The sequence below is a fragment of the Lissotriton helveticus genome, chromosome 6, assembly GCF_964261635.1.
Source record: "Lissotriton helveticus chromosome 6, aLisHel1.1, whole genome shotgun sequence".
Taxonomy (NCBI): domain Eukaryota; kingdom Metazoa; phylum Chordata; class Amphibia; order Caudata; family Salamandridae; genus Lissotriton; species Lissotriton helveticus.
Window position 1 is genome coordinate 1,891,499,429 of NC_136067.1, and position 13,600 is coordinate 1,891,513,028.

At 47.4% G+C, this 13,600-nt stretch overlaps 1 protein-coding gene across 3 annotated transcripts in view; it reads right to left on the reverse strand.

Moving 5' to 3' along the window:
• The window catches only part of SUSD4 (sushi domain containing 4), a 157,575-nt gene that overhangs the window by 13,120 nt on the left and 130,855 nt on the right, over window positions 1–13,600 (reverse strand). The window lies entirely within an intron of this gene.

Consider the following 13,600-nt stretch of genomic DNA (forward strand, 5'->3'; position numbering starts at 1 on the left):
CATCGGTATCGATGTTACCAGAGAAAGAGGGGGTAGAGGTAGGAGAGAAAGGATGGGAACTGAAACTTTTCTCGACAATTTTCCAATTAATAGGGTGAATGGGTTGGCGAGTGCGTTTTATGCAGGTAGGCGGAGGAACGAGTGAAATGTGGAAGGGGATCAAACAGTGGTCAGTCCAAATTTGGGGGATGGGGGACGAGGTGGTGATGGACGGGAAATTGGAACAGACGCCGTCCAAAGTGTGACCAAAAGAGTGGGTAGGCAATTTGACGGATTGTTGCAGATTAAAGATATCTAGTGTCTGCAGAAAATTTCTGGTAAGGGGGTCGGAAGATTTTTCGAGATGTAGGTTGAAGTCACCCAAAAGGGTGAAATGGGGGTAGCGAAGTAAGAAGTGTCCGAGGGCTTCGTGAAGGGAGTCAAGGAACTTCGCGGCATTGCTGGGAGGGCGGTAGATCAAACCCCCGGAGAAGGAAAGGGTTTGATTAAGTTTAATGGAGAAACCTAGCCCCTCTGTATCCGTGAGAGGGTCGAGGCAGAAGGTGTGGCAGCTAAAGGAGTTCCTCAGGATGAATGCAACGCCTCCTCCTCTCCCTTTCTGTCTGTCCTGTCTGTGAAAGGAGTACCCAGGGGGAAGGGCAATGGCTATGTCTGGGTTACTGTCTTCAGTAAGCCAGGTCTCGGTGATAAAGAGACAGTCTAGGTCATGGTCAATGATAAGGTCGTGGATGTCCTGACTATGTTTGCACAATGACCTAGCATTTACCAGACCGCCTGTAAAGTGCGGACTGTTGGGGGAGGTTGGCTGTTTGGAGGCGAGGTTAAGAGTCCAACGACACTTGTTACAGCTGGTGGAGCCGAATACATTAACAAGATCAAGCTTACAGGGGCAGTCAGATCTACCTTGGAGTTTGAGGAGGACGTTGGGAGCGTACCTAATGATTGGAGAAATTTGGACAGGGGTTCCTGCGCCTGGCGCGGTCTTGGCGCGGACGGGCGCAGACGGGCTTGCCTTAGGTGCGCCTTCGGCGCGCAAACGGCGCTCCCGCTGCGCTCGTCCGCTGCGCGTTCTATGCATGCACATTTGTAGAAAGAGGAATGGGGCGTGGCCTAAAAAGGGGGCGGAGTCTGCGCGCACGCCGCTGGTGATGGCGGCTGCTGGCAGAGAGCAAAGAGGGGCGCGACCAGCTAGAAATCAGCTGTGCGCACGGTGAGTGTGAGCGCTAATTAGTGCCTTGTTCTATTTAAAAACACATAGGATTAGTGACACCACACAGAGCAACAAAAGAGGGAAAATGAGCAAATTTTAAAATAATAGAGTACCTCCAGCTCCCGGCTTCAGCCTCAGGACTGGGTCGAAGGTTTACTGGCCGCCGCTTGTAGTCAGCGGTTTAAGTATACCTGGCATATAGATTGGAAAATAACCCCTGTCTCAGATCTGGCAGAGGGTCTTCAGTATCCTCCCTGGATTGCATCTCAGACCAGGATCTGAGGGATGTTGTTACCTCCGGCATTGCTCTTTTTTGTGGATTCTCTAACTGCAGATTCCTCAACCTTGGAATACTCCCCAGGCGCCAGACTGGATTTGGAAACATTTCTTCAGCATAGCTCCCGAACGCTGCTAGGCGGCACTATATATGTGCCTGCCGATTCCTAAGTTAATATAGATATCAAAGCAGTACCTCCTCAAGTAGAGAGTCTGTAGAGCAGACTTAAACCAAAAAGTCCTGCAGGATCGACATGGAAAAGTGCCTTTCCTGTAGGACTTGGCTGTCAAAGTAGTAGTGATTTCTAACATATGTGATGATGCCACATCGTATCCTGACCGATGTCAAGGACAGCCACCTCATACACCAATGCAGTGGTCGCAGCCTTAGCCTGGAAGAATAGGTTTGCAGATCTTTCTGGAGCAGTTTCTTGGCCAGTGCGCAGCAGATATTAATGCAGAGGACAATCTACCTGGAGACAGTCCTCTTTTGCACAGCCTTCCATTTCTTCACCCCAGACAACCCAGTAAAAAGTTGACATTCTTCACGGTGTTTCTTGATAAAAAACAATGTCAAGGTTTAAAGTCCTTTCAGGGTCCAGGCAATGCAGTATCCTTGTTTGAGAGATGATGGGGAGCAAAGAACGCCAGCAGAGTGATGGACTGCCCAACGTGAAATGGGAGTCACAGCTTTTGCCATGAACATCAGCCAAAGCATCAGCACCAACTTGTCTGGGATAAGGTGGTATATGGTGGATGAACTGAAAGTGCCTGTAGTTCATGCATGTGACCAGCTGACATGATTGTGTTGAGGAAAAACAGTCTTCAAAGTTAGGAGACACAGTGAGCAACTATGCATCGGCCTGAAGGGCATGCACCTGAGAAATATTATGACCAAGTTAAGCTCCCGCTGTGGCATCAGAAATGGCTTGGGGGTAAATTTGTGTGTCGAACCATTAATAAATCTAATCACAACAGGTGGTACAAAGTTAGACGGTCTGGTAAATGCAGAAGGGTAGAGTCCAATTCAAGGCCTTGGTGGGATATGGATAAATGACAAAAGAAATCCCCTTGGGAATCGTTGAACTGTTTGATCACACAAGCATTATTCCAACCATATAGTTATACTCACACTCAAGCATCCACAATGTAAACCAAGGAAACATCAGTGCATATTCGAATATAAAAAGTTGCTTACAATTTATTACAAGTGTTGTATATATAGCAACTCTTCAGCATTAAAAACACATGGTACATTATAACAATAAAATTAAAAAATACATTTATAAAAAAGTGGGACAAAAAAACAGCAAGGATAAAATAATTCCAAGTCAGGAAACAACACGGTAATTCAACATATAAACAGACAATATGTAAGTACAGCGCTTTTTCGCAAACTAGAAATTTTCGCTAAATAGTTGAAAAGCAGGTCTGTGCCTAGGTCAGATATCTGTGATAGTTCCCGAACAACTAGAGCATCGACGCGTTCCAGTGGGTCCAACAAAAATAGCTCCCTACCTTCTTCAGGAAAGAAAAAGGTCTTCCTACTTCATATATAAAATTCTCGTAAATTCAATTCATCAAGTATTGTTAAATAAAGGTAGATTTTGACGGAGTTACCATGTCGTCACTCTTGACTTGAAATCTCGGAAAGAACATAGAGTATTAAGCAGACGATATATTCTTCCTCAATTAAAAATAGCCAAAGTGCGTTCCTCGTGCCATTCGATAAAACTGTGAAGATGTTAAAACATGCAAAACGAGAAACGGGGGAATACCTCCGCCTCGAGACGCTAACAGAGGTATTCCACCCAGTGTCTGACTCCCAGCTAATCCTCCACGATATTGTCTTTCCAGAGAGAGATTATCGCACAATACGTTGAGAATACGAGGCGAAAGTGTTCCCTTGGATTCGACGATTTAGATTCGCTTCTAGCTTTGCCTGAGGGCACATATGTCACACAGTTTCGAGTAATGACCCAGGCCCAGACACATTCAGTACAGATCCCTGACAACATCCATTTTCTGTAGTCGCTGTGTGGTTGAAACCTGTATTTTTGAGGAGACATTGTTCCCAAGCACAGAGAAATTCGTTTTTAGAAGTCATCGGAACACAGATGAAGTTGGAAGTGAAGCTCCACGTAAGGATGGTGCGGAAAGAAAAGAACTGAAGTCGGAGATTACAGTGTTGTTGTGGGACAGAAGGGCACCCCAGATATCACTTTTGGTCTTATGCAGATCAGTGCATGAGATGTATCTCTCCCTCCTAGAGGAACTACTACTATACCTCCCAGGTATAGATGCTTAATGATTTGGCATTTGCCCTCTTGGAAGAGCCCTGAGTCAGGATCTGGCAATGAACAACAGGACTTATCTTCACTTCTTGTTCAATGCCTCACTCATGGCTGTGCTGCCAGAGGCCACTGCGTCTGTGATTACTGTCTGCAGAGCAGCTACATCTTTACTGGGCTGGGAGATTAGACTGACAAACAAGAACTCTGTAAAGTAGGGTAAGGCCATGGGAAGGTTTTGGTTCGGAGTGGGTTTGTGGATCCAAGTCGGATTCACATTTTAGACCCTGTTAGAATTTCTATACCGGGTGACGTGTTGGGTTAGAGTGCAGTGAAGACATTTGATCAGCTTTGGTTTGACTTCTATCTAAGCAGAGGAGAGATGTACAGAGATCTGCAATTGTGGCATGTACTGATGTCTTATGGTTTCAGATAGAGAGAGCTACCACAATCCACCACAAAAGAGAATAGCATTCTCTCTGAGGAACATCGTTTTTACAAACACATTAATAATAAGAAAATAAGAAAGATTGCTGCCTAAATAAAACAGCCACATGCTTACAATAATAAAAAATAAATAAAAAAAGTAACCACAACATACATTTTTAGTAGAGCGGTACGTTATGTTTTGGACATTTATTGTGCACACATACACCCAGGCGTCTCTTGGGGCTATCTGTAGGACATGACAGAATAAAAGCAAATTAGAACTTCCTTCCACTCAACCAGCGGTGAGGGCTTCGAAGCGTGCGCACTGGTGTACAATACTGTCTAACAGTCTAATTGGTTCCACCGCGCTCTACTCTCAATGGTCCCACCGCCACTGGGCCATCAATAATCTACAACCACCTATACAGAAAGAGCGCGTATTCATAATGTTCACAAGCTAATTGCTTCAATGTTATTATCCTCTTTGAAGACTCCACATTACCTGTTAAGGCTTTATTCATTCATTCCGCAAACAAGCATTGGTAACCATAAAGTTTGAACATTTTCGAACACTTTTAAAGAGTTGCATTCGACTACTACAGCCTGGACTGGGCAACCAATTCCAACAAGGAGAAGGTCGGGGGGAATGGTGGGGGCCATTAAGGAGTATTTGGACAGTTATCTGGTCACTAAAGCAGTCGCAAGTCCAGTTCCACACTTAATGCCCAGACTGCCACAGACTTCATTAGAGTGGTCCTGATGTTGAGGATACAGGATGATGAGGGTTCTGTGAAGTCAAAGGGTTTTTTCCTGCAGTTATTCCTCGGTCCGCAGGTAAGATGGGGTGACTTTGGCCACAGGTGTCGATATCGGTAAACAATGTTTACCATGAAAAGTTTTCCCCACAGGGAATTACAACGCGGTTGTTACAACGACCGCGTTGTAACCACTCATACCATTACTCCGCAAGTCGGAACAACGACTTGCGTAGGAGACAGAAAGTGTTGGATTTAAAATACAAAACCCTCCCTACTGTCCGCACAGACTGGAGTTGGAATAGTAAATGATACTATTCCATCATCCAGCACCCCCCCTCCGCTAGTCGTGGTTACGACTTGCGGGGTAATGGTATACGTGGTTACAACGGGGTCGCTGTAACGACCGCGTTGTAATTCCCTGCGGAGAAAAATAATGCAGTAAAAAGAGGTATATTCGTTGATATCCCTCAAAGTCCTCTTTGGTCCAGCAGAAGTGTAGTTTCAACTGGGATACTGGTCTTCAGTCACAGCGAGTCCTGTGGCTAGTGTCCATCTTTGACGATCAATCTGCACTCTGACAATTCTCCTGGGGCCAGCAGACTGGGGTGCAACTTTTGATTGTCGAGGAGTGGCCTTCCTGGCTGAACGATGCAAGTCAGTGATGATTCCCTGAATGCGGCAATTGAATGGCCGGAACAGGCCACTTCAGCTTTTATGGAACTTGTGCTGGATCAGGAATTCGGCTGACTGACTCTTGGAGTTCACTTATTCTTGTATGGGGCTCAGGTGCGACTTTTCCACAAGTGAGGCAACACAGGCACTGCCCTCTCTTTCCTAGCCAAAGGAGCAGTCCAGAGGTTGGTGTAGCCTCTATTGCTGGGTCCAGGGATCAGCAGGGCGGTGTTTCAGTCCTCTGTCTAGCCCATATGTGATCTGAGGTCTGGGTGCCACCTATATGCCCCCGACGGATGAAGCGGTCACAGGTTCCCTCCGGCCTGATTAGGAATTGCTGCTGTGTGTGGCATTTTAGCCATTCCTGAGTGCACTATTCTGCCCACTTCCCAAACCTACGAACCCCGTTTTTGGGGCGGGTAGCATGGCGGACCACCCTAGAGGTGTGGCTACCTGAGGGCTACATGTCCACTGAAAAACCGGTTTGGCAACTGGTCTCCCCTCTCTGTTCCTCCTGCCAGCCCATCTCCATGAACAAAGGAGTCAGCCCCTTGAGTGTGGTTGCCATTTGCCCATCAAAGATGGCTTCTTATTCGAAGCTTACCTTTTGAGCTAAGAGAGACAACACCTCTCTTTGCAGCTGGCCTCTATTGTTCCTGTGCTTGGGAGTCCTTCACACTCTTTCTCAGGAGGACCGAAGGCTGTCTGGTTGCTAGCAACTGCGAATGGTCACTAGATAAACTGAGCAATCGAGTGGCAACTTTCTAAAAGTTGCTCTTCTTTAAAAGTGACATTAAATTTGACGAAGGCATTAAGTCAGGTTTAATGCCATGATTAATTTGATACCTCGTTCATATACACCTAAATGAAGGGCCCAACAAATACCCACCTCTCTTCCCTGACTACACATTAGTTCAGTTTTCCACTCCTGACGCCTGGAATATGTGCCCCTTGTTAGTCCCTATACTTCTCATCACCACCGCTCTCCTAGGTACACCCGTCTCATACCCCCCTCGCACTCTCTCACGTCCCCAACATGGCCACCTCTCGAGTGAAGGATGGAATTAACTGCTACAAAATCATCTATCCTCCTGGCCAAACTAAAGCTTCAGTTAAACGATTGAAGCATAAGACTATTGAACGTTTCCCCGATTCCCTTTTTGTTGACCTATTTTACAATTGTCGTTCTGGGAGGCGCAAAAATTATTTCATTTTCTTCACTCACGACACCCCTTCTTGGTCCTCCAGCTTATTGAATTCCCTTAACGTCACCTCCTCCTCTTCTATCCCTCATGGTAAACAACTAAAGATTTCCCCCTCTGCGTATTTCAACGGCTCCCTCACCATCTCAATCTATAACAATGGTACTGTCTTGATCCAAGGCAAAGACACCTGTCTCTCTCTCTTTGACCACCTCTTCCTCTTCCCCTCCCAACTCCCCTCCTCTGCGACCAGGTTTTCCCCTGACTCTCCATCTAACTCCACCCTTTACTCCCTTTCTCCTCCCCTGACCCCCCTACACTCCAATAGGCTGCACCCTCGGGAGGCTCAAGGCAGCCCTCTTCCCTCCCCCTCCCTTGTGCCCTCCTCTCCCTTTCCTCCCACTTCACAGTATGCCCACCCCCCCCTTCGTCACGTCAGCCTAACCACTAGGCAATACGGTCCTCATCCAATCTGCACCGTCCAGGTACCCCAATCTCATCTTGTCCCCCCTATTCCTTTCTGCTACTCCCTTTTTTAGTCCACCCCTCCGCCAACCTCCTCCCCCAGCTAACTTTCCTAATGCTCCCCTCATTCCTCCCTCTCCCCCTCTTCTCTACCCCCTCCTCCCCTCACTTCTTTCCCCGATTTCTTCACAATCCCATTGCATCTCTCTCCTTCCCCCCCACTCCGCTAGCAATGCTGTGCTGCCCCCTTTATCCCCCGGTAACCCTTTCAATCTCCCCCAGTCAGGCACAGCAGAACCATTTCCTGTCGTCAACTTCCCCTTCTCCCAACCCCCCCCACTCTACCAGATATCGGCTCCCTCACAGCCACCTCTCCTAGCCAACAGGACCTCTCCAACCACCTCCCTTCTTTTCCTCACAAACCTCCTACACTCCTAGGACACCTCACAGTCCTCCCCTCTCCTTCTTCCCCACCGTCTTGTTCCGCACCCATCCCCCCTAAACATGTCCTAAATTCCTTTCCTTCGTGCAACGCCAACAAAGACAACTCTCCCTTCACCTCTGATACACCAACCCCCGCTCTCAACCTCCACCTTTCCCCACCTATGAACCCTATACCTCAACTCACCTCCTGTCCTCCCACCTCTCCCTGCCTCCCACCACCTATACCACCCCCTCCTTTTGCCATCGAGACACCCAACCTTCCGTGCTCTGCCCTACTCTCTCTTGAAAATAAGCTATGCTCTCTTATCACCTCCATCTCCCAGCTTGTAGCTTCCATTTCACTTTTAAGCCATCAGATTTCAACTTTCCCATTCACCTCAACTCCTCTGGAAAACTCTCACCTTCCCACGAGATGCACCTCGCCCCCTCACACCATTATAGCCAAGCATAACCTGTCCTCTGCAAACATCGCTCACTCACACAAGCCCTTGAACGCCACCTTTCTTCAACCAGCATCTCCGAGTAACCCAATTACCTACTCTATTCCAACCATCTCCTCTGTCAGAACCAAGCATCCACCTAAACCCTCCCGTGCACCCCCATATAGGTATAATATCCCTATCACCCTTCTTAGCCCAAGTGCCCCCGTCACCAAAACAGTCTCGACAGAACTGCACTGCCTGCTCCACAACTGCAGATCTGCAATAAAACACAAACTCGAAATCTCTGATACCATCACCCTTCACAATATTGACCTGTTCTTCCTAACAGAGACCTGGTTCAACGATACCTCTCAATCTATGTTTGATCTCCTTCTACCCACTGGCTACTCTATTTTCAGGAATGACAGACCTATCAAAGTTAGGGGAGGTGTTGCAGTCATCTTTAGAAACTCCCTTCAACTCAAGGCTTTTCCCATCAGCGCCTTCCGCACTTTTGAATGTCTATCTCTTGAGCTTCAACTACACCACCGCTCACCCCTTAGATTCCCTGTCATATACCGCCCACCTGGCAGCGGCCCTTCGTTTATGGAGGAACTCACTGACTTCATCAGCGACCAATACGCACAAAGTGACAATCAGACCTTCGTGGGTGACTTCAATCTCCACTGGGGCTCCCTGCAAGACTGTTCCGCGAACTTGCTGGCCTCCTTCCTCTCTACAAACGATCTTACCCAACACTGCACAGAATCAACACACTCTAAGGGCTCAATCCTGGACCTTGTTATTTCTAAAGCAGGCATGCTTTCTATCGCTACCCCTATTCACGTAGACTGGTCTGACCACCTCCTCATTCCATTCTCTCTTCTCCTAGCACACTCTATTACTCTTGGCCAACCTAAGAGGGCTACCTCCTGGTTCCGTGACGCAAAAAATATTGACACTGTTTCCCTCTGTGAATCAGCTTTGCTGTCACTTCCAAGGCTAGACCCAAACCTAGATGTTGACGATCTCACCTCACAATGCCTCTCAGTCCTTGCAGTCGAAATCAATAGCGTCGCTCTTCTCCAAAGCAAAAAGAAAAGGCCCATTCCCTCAGCACCCTGGTTTAGCAAATCCCTATATGAAGAAAGGAAGCACCTAAGACTCCTGGAGAAACAATGGAGGCAAGCACCCTCCACCGATAATTTGGCCACGCTTCGTTCAGTAAGATCCAAGTACCACAAGCACATCTTCCTTGGGAAAGCATCACACTTCACAACCCTCCTTGACTCAGCCAAAAATAGACCCAAAAAACTATTTGATCTCATCAAGAATTCTAACTACTCTCCCCCAACCTCCAAATTGGAGGATTCTACAAAGAAAGCTGCTGATTTCGCTGTATTCTTTGACGAAAAAGTGAAATCACTTGTGGTTCAGGTCGCTCATCCTACCCCTCCAGAGGAGCGCAAATCACTAGCCATCTGGCAGAACTTCGACCCCATCTCTGAAGATGTCCTCCTCAAGTGCATCCTCAAAACAAAGCCCTCCAACCACTCGTTCAACCCCATCCCTAGTGCCATTGCCATTGACTTCTATACCCTTTCTCTTCCCTATTGGACCACTCTGGTCAACCTCTCCCTCTGTCAAGGCTCCCTTCCTGTTCCCTTCAAAACTGGGCAGGTCACCCCTCTGCTTAAAAAACCCACTGCGGATGCGAATGACCTCAACAACTTCCGCCCCATCACTAACCTACCCTTTCTTGCGAAGATCACAGAAAGATGTGTTGCGAAACAACTCTCTCGTCATATCAAGGACAATGATCTTCTTGACAATTTTCAGTCCGGCTTCATCCAAAACTGCAGCACTGAAACTACCCTTCTGCAAGTGATCGATGACGTGCTGCGAATACTAGACTCGGGGGGGTCTGGTCTTCTAATTCTCCTTGACCTTTCGGCAGCCTTTGACACTGTCAATCACAACACCCTCCTTAACACTCTTCAACAGAGAATGGGCATGGAGGGCACTGTGCTTAAATGGTTTGCTTCTTTCCTTTCTGATAGATCCCAAATGATCAAAATAGCGGACAGTCTTTCATCTCCTTTGGCGGTGGGTCAAGGTGTTCCCCAAGGCTCTATTCTTGCACCCACATTGTTCAATCTCTATTTGGAACCTCTGGGAAATCTCCTAAGTAAATCTGGGGTCAACTATCATCTCTACGCTGACGACACTCAAATCTACCTCAAGGTTGCCTCCACTCAAGATCTCTCTGTCCTAAGCTCTACCCTCGACTCCATTCATAACTGGATGTCAACACATCAACTGATTCTGAACCCCTCCAAAACTGAATTCCTCCTCCTCTCCTCCTCACTTTCTCCTCCCCCGGTTCAATCATGGATGGACCAGATGAATCTGCTGCACAATAAACCCATCATTGTCGACAGCGCAAAATCCCTTGGTGTCATACTCGACACAAAACTCAATCTACTCTCCCACATTAATTCAATTGCAAAGTCTGCCCGATACCAACTGCGCCTTCTTTGGGGGATTCGTCGCTTCTTCCCGGAGCATGACCTTAAAACCCTGGTCCAATCGCTGGTCCTCTCCAGACTGGACTACTGCAATTCTCTTCTGACTGGCCTCCCCAAATCCCACCTATCCCCCCTTAAGTCTGTTCTACATTCAGCAGCTCGTTTCATTTATGGGGCCAAAAGAAGCGACCACATCACTCCCATGTTATCCTCCCTCCGCTGGCTTCCCATCGAGGCTAGAGCTATCTACAAGACTGCCTGCATCACCCACAAAGCCTTGCACTCCTCCTCTCCGCGCTACCTGGCGAATAAACTGAAACTCTCTGGAGGCTCTAGACCATCACGAAATGCAGAAAATCTACTGCTTGAACCTCCCACTTTCAAGAAGGAAAGATCGGTGGCCCAATCCTTTTCAGGCAGCGCAGTGAGAATCTGGAACTCACTTCCGCCTCAGCTCCGGACCACCACCTCCTCCCAGGCCTTCAAAACTGACCTCAAAGTTCTCCTTCTTCAAAGACATTTCCAAATGTAATCCATGCCTTCTCTATTATCTGAAGGAAGCCCTTCAATTATTGAAAAATCTACTTTACATGACTATGGAAGTGTCTTCCCAGTGTGTTCTTCTGGTTTGAGTCTCTGCCATTTATTGCAGTATTATCCTTCTACCTGTGTTTGGGACTCGTGTGTAACATGCACCCGTCACCATGGTTCCACCGGCCTTCCCACAGTAAATAACTTCTTCTTTGACCTCTGCTGGCGTCAGCTAGTCAGGGCCGAATTACGCACTCTGCAGGTACAAAAGTTAACATGCGCACTGCAGAGCCGTTTGGTACACACACAACAAGGCCTTTGCAGTGCCACCGCAGCAGCTTTAGTAGATTCTGCTGACTGGAGTCGGACTCCTGCAGCTGAGGGAACCAAACAGATATAACAGCAAGCTCCCAGTGCTCCAAGAACTCCTGAGGCCCTCGTTGGCAGTGAACTCATAGGGATTCTGAGAAATACAAGCAACACACAAAGAAAACATGTCCTAAATGAGCCACGCCTATTTAACAGGAGAGTGGTAATTGTGTAGTATGTATATTACTAAAGCATGGTGTGGTAGCCCCCTTACAGACAGTACACTTTTCACTGAAATGACCACTAATTTGCACAGACATTCAGTTTTACTGCTAAACCTATATAGCGCACAAACAATGTGTAGAAATTAGATTTCATTGAATATGTCATTTGTGCATCACCAGTAAAGTATCTTGATTTTTTTTATCCTATTAAATTTGTTTACATTACACCCCAGAATTAGAAAAAAAGCATTTCATTTGAGGTATCCTAATTGTTCATTTATTTTGAAATATTTGTACTGTTCTTTTATAGGTATTTAAAAATGCTGCTGTTCTAGAAGAAAACAACATTATACAGCCTTTCCTTCCACACCAACAAGATTGTCACATAGTTCACCTTACAAAATCCTCAAACGTTCCCGTAAGCGGAAAAAAACCCTATGTTAAAAGAATAAGCAGCAATTTGTTGGTGACTAGACTGACATTTGACATCTGTCTTTAAACGCACAGCAAATGTGACAGCATAAAAACAAAATGCAAAGTCTTATTTAATTATCGTTCACCTTCGGAACTCTAGCACAATTATTTAGGTGCCCTCTCAGGGCTCTACTGGCTACTGTAGTTGGGCACTCTTACACCTCGAGGCCCGGTGCATTGCACTGGTTGAACCACTGGTAGCTACACCCCTGGCGCACTGTACAGCAGCTTATTTTGAGGACCTGCTCCCCGAGTGGACACGTTGTTCGTGGGGGATGAGGGATGTGCTATGAGCATTGACCTTGTCACTTTCACCAGACCATTGTTCTAGGTATCTACTTCAGTATGCAAACACAAGGAGTATGCAGTTAGTTTTGGGGTAAGAGAAAAGAAGAACACAGGTTGGTCGGCAGGGAACTGAGCAAGCAGATCGGAGGGATCGGATTGCTCAGAAGCAAGAGCCCTCACACACCCAGATTCATCATCGGGCAGCTCCTTGTTGGGCCAGCACTGTAATGCCCAATGGGCCTGTCAAGGGGGCTCTTTGCTGGAGGTCTTTTTAACCTCTTCGATGCTCATGATGGCTCCCGGCCGCCATGAGTCACGGTGAGCGTGTGCTGATGACGGCCGGGAGCCGTCATGACCACGCCCAGGATTGGAATGTCAGCACTGCGGCGGAATTCGCGCTGCAGTGATGAGGTTAAAATAAGAAGTAGATGTGAAGTGTAGGTGGAGGTGCTCTATGTGTACATGCAGCTGTCCGAAACCGTGCCAGCGTGAATACTGCCAAGGTTGGGGTACACAATGGTCATGATAGCTCATTAGGGCTGAGAGGATATAGAACTTAACAAGAAAATCCTGGATGAACGCCGCCTCTCCAGTAGGGTTTGTTCCAGGTGCCTCATATGTCAGGAGTGGGTCTGGCAGCACCAGACATGAGTCGGAAAAGAGCTGAGCACTGGGCTTCTGCCCAACCAACCAGAGCAGCCGAGTCCAAAGAAGAGTTCAGAGTCAAAGGGCCTGACCGCGAACCAAGAATCTATCCTCGGACTTAAAGGGGCTGAGGGAGGGCAACCAGAGGAAGAGAACGACGGCATTGTAACTACCTCGCGAGCTAGAGCCACATCGAGATCTGGACCTACTATATCCTTGGCGGTGAACACGGTCCTTCCAAGAGCACACATTCAATCTACCGAAGTCTGTGCAGATGAAAGCCCAAACCAAACAGGATCCAGGATGGCTCCGAACTCAGATTCACTTAAGGTGAAGACACCTGAATAGTGACAGACTGAAGAGAGTTTTAACAGCCAGAAGAGATTCACTGCTCAAATTCACATATGTGTAACTTGTCAATATGTATATCTT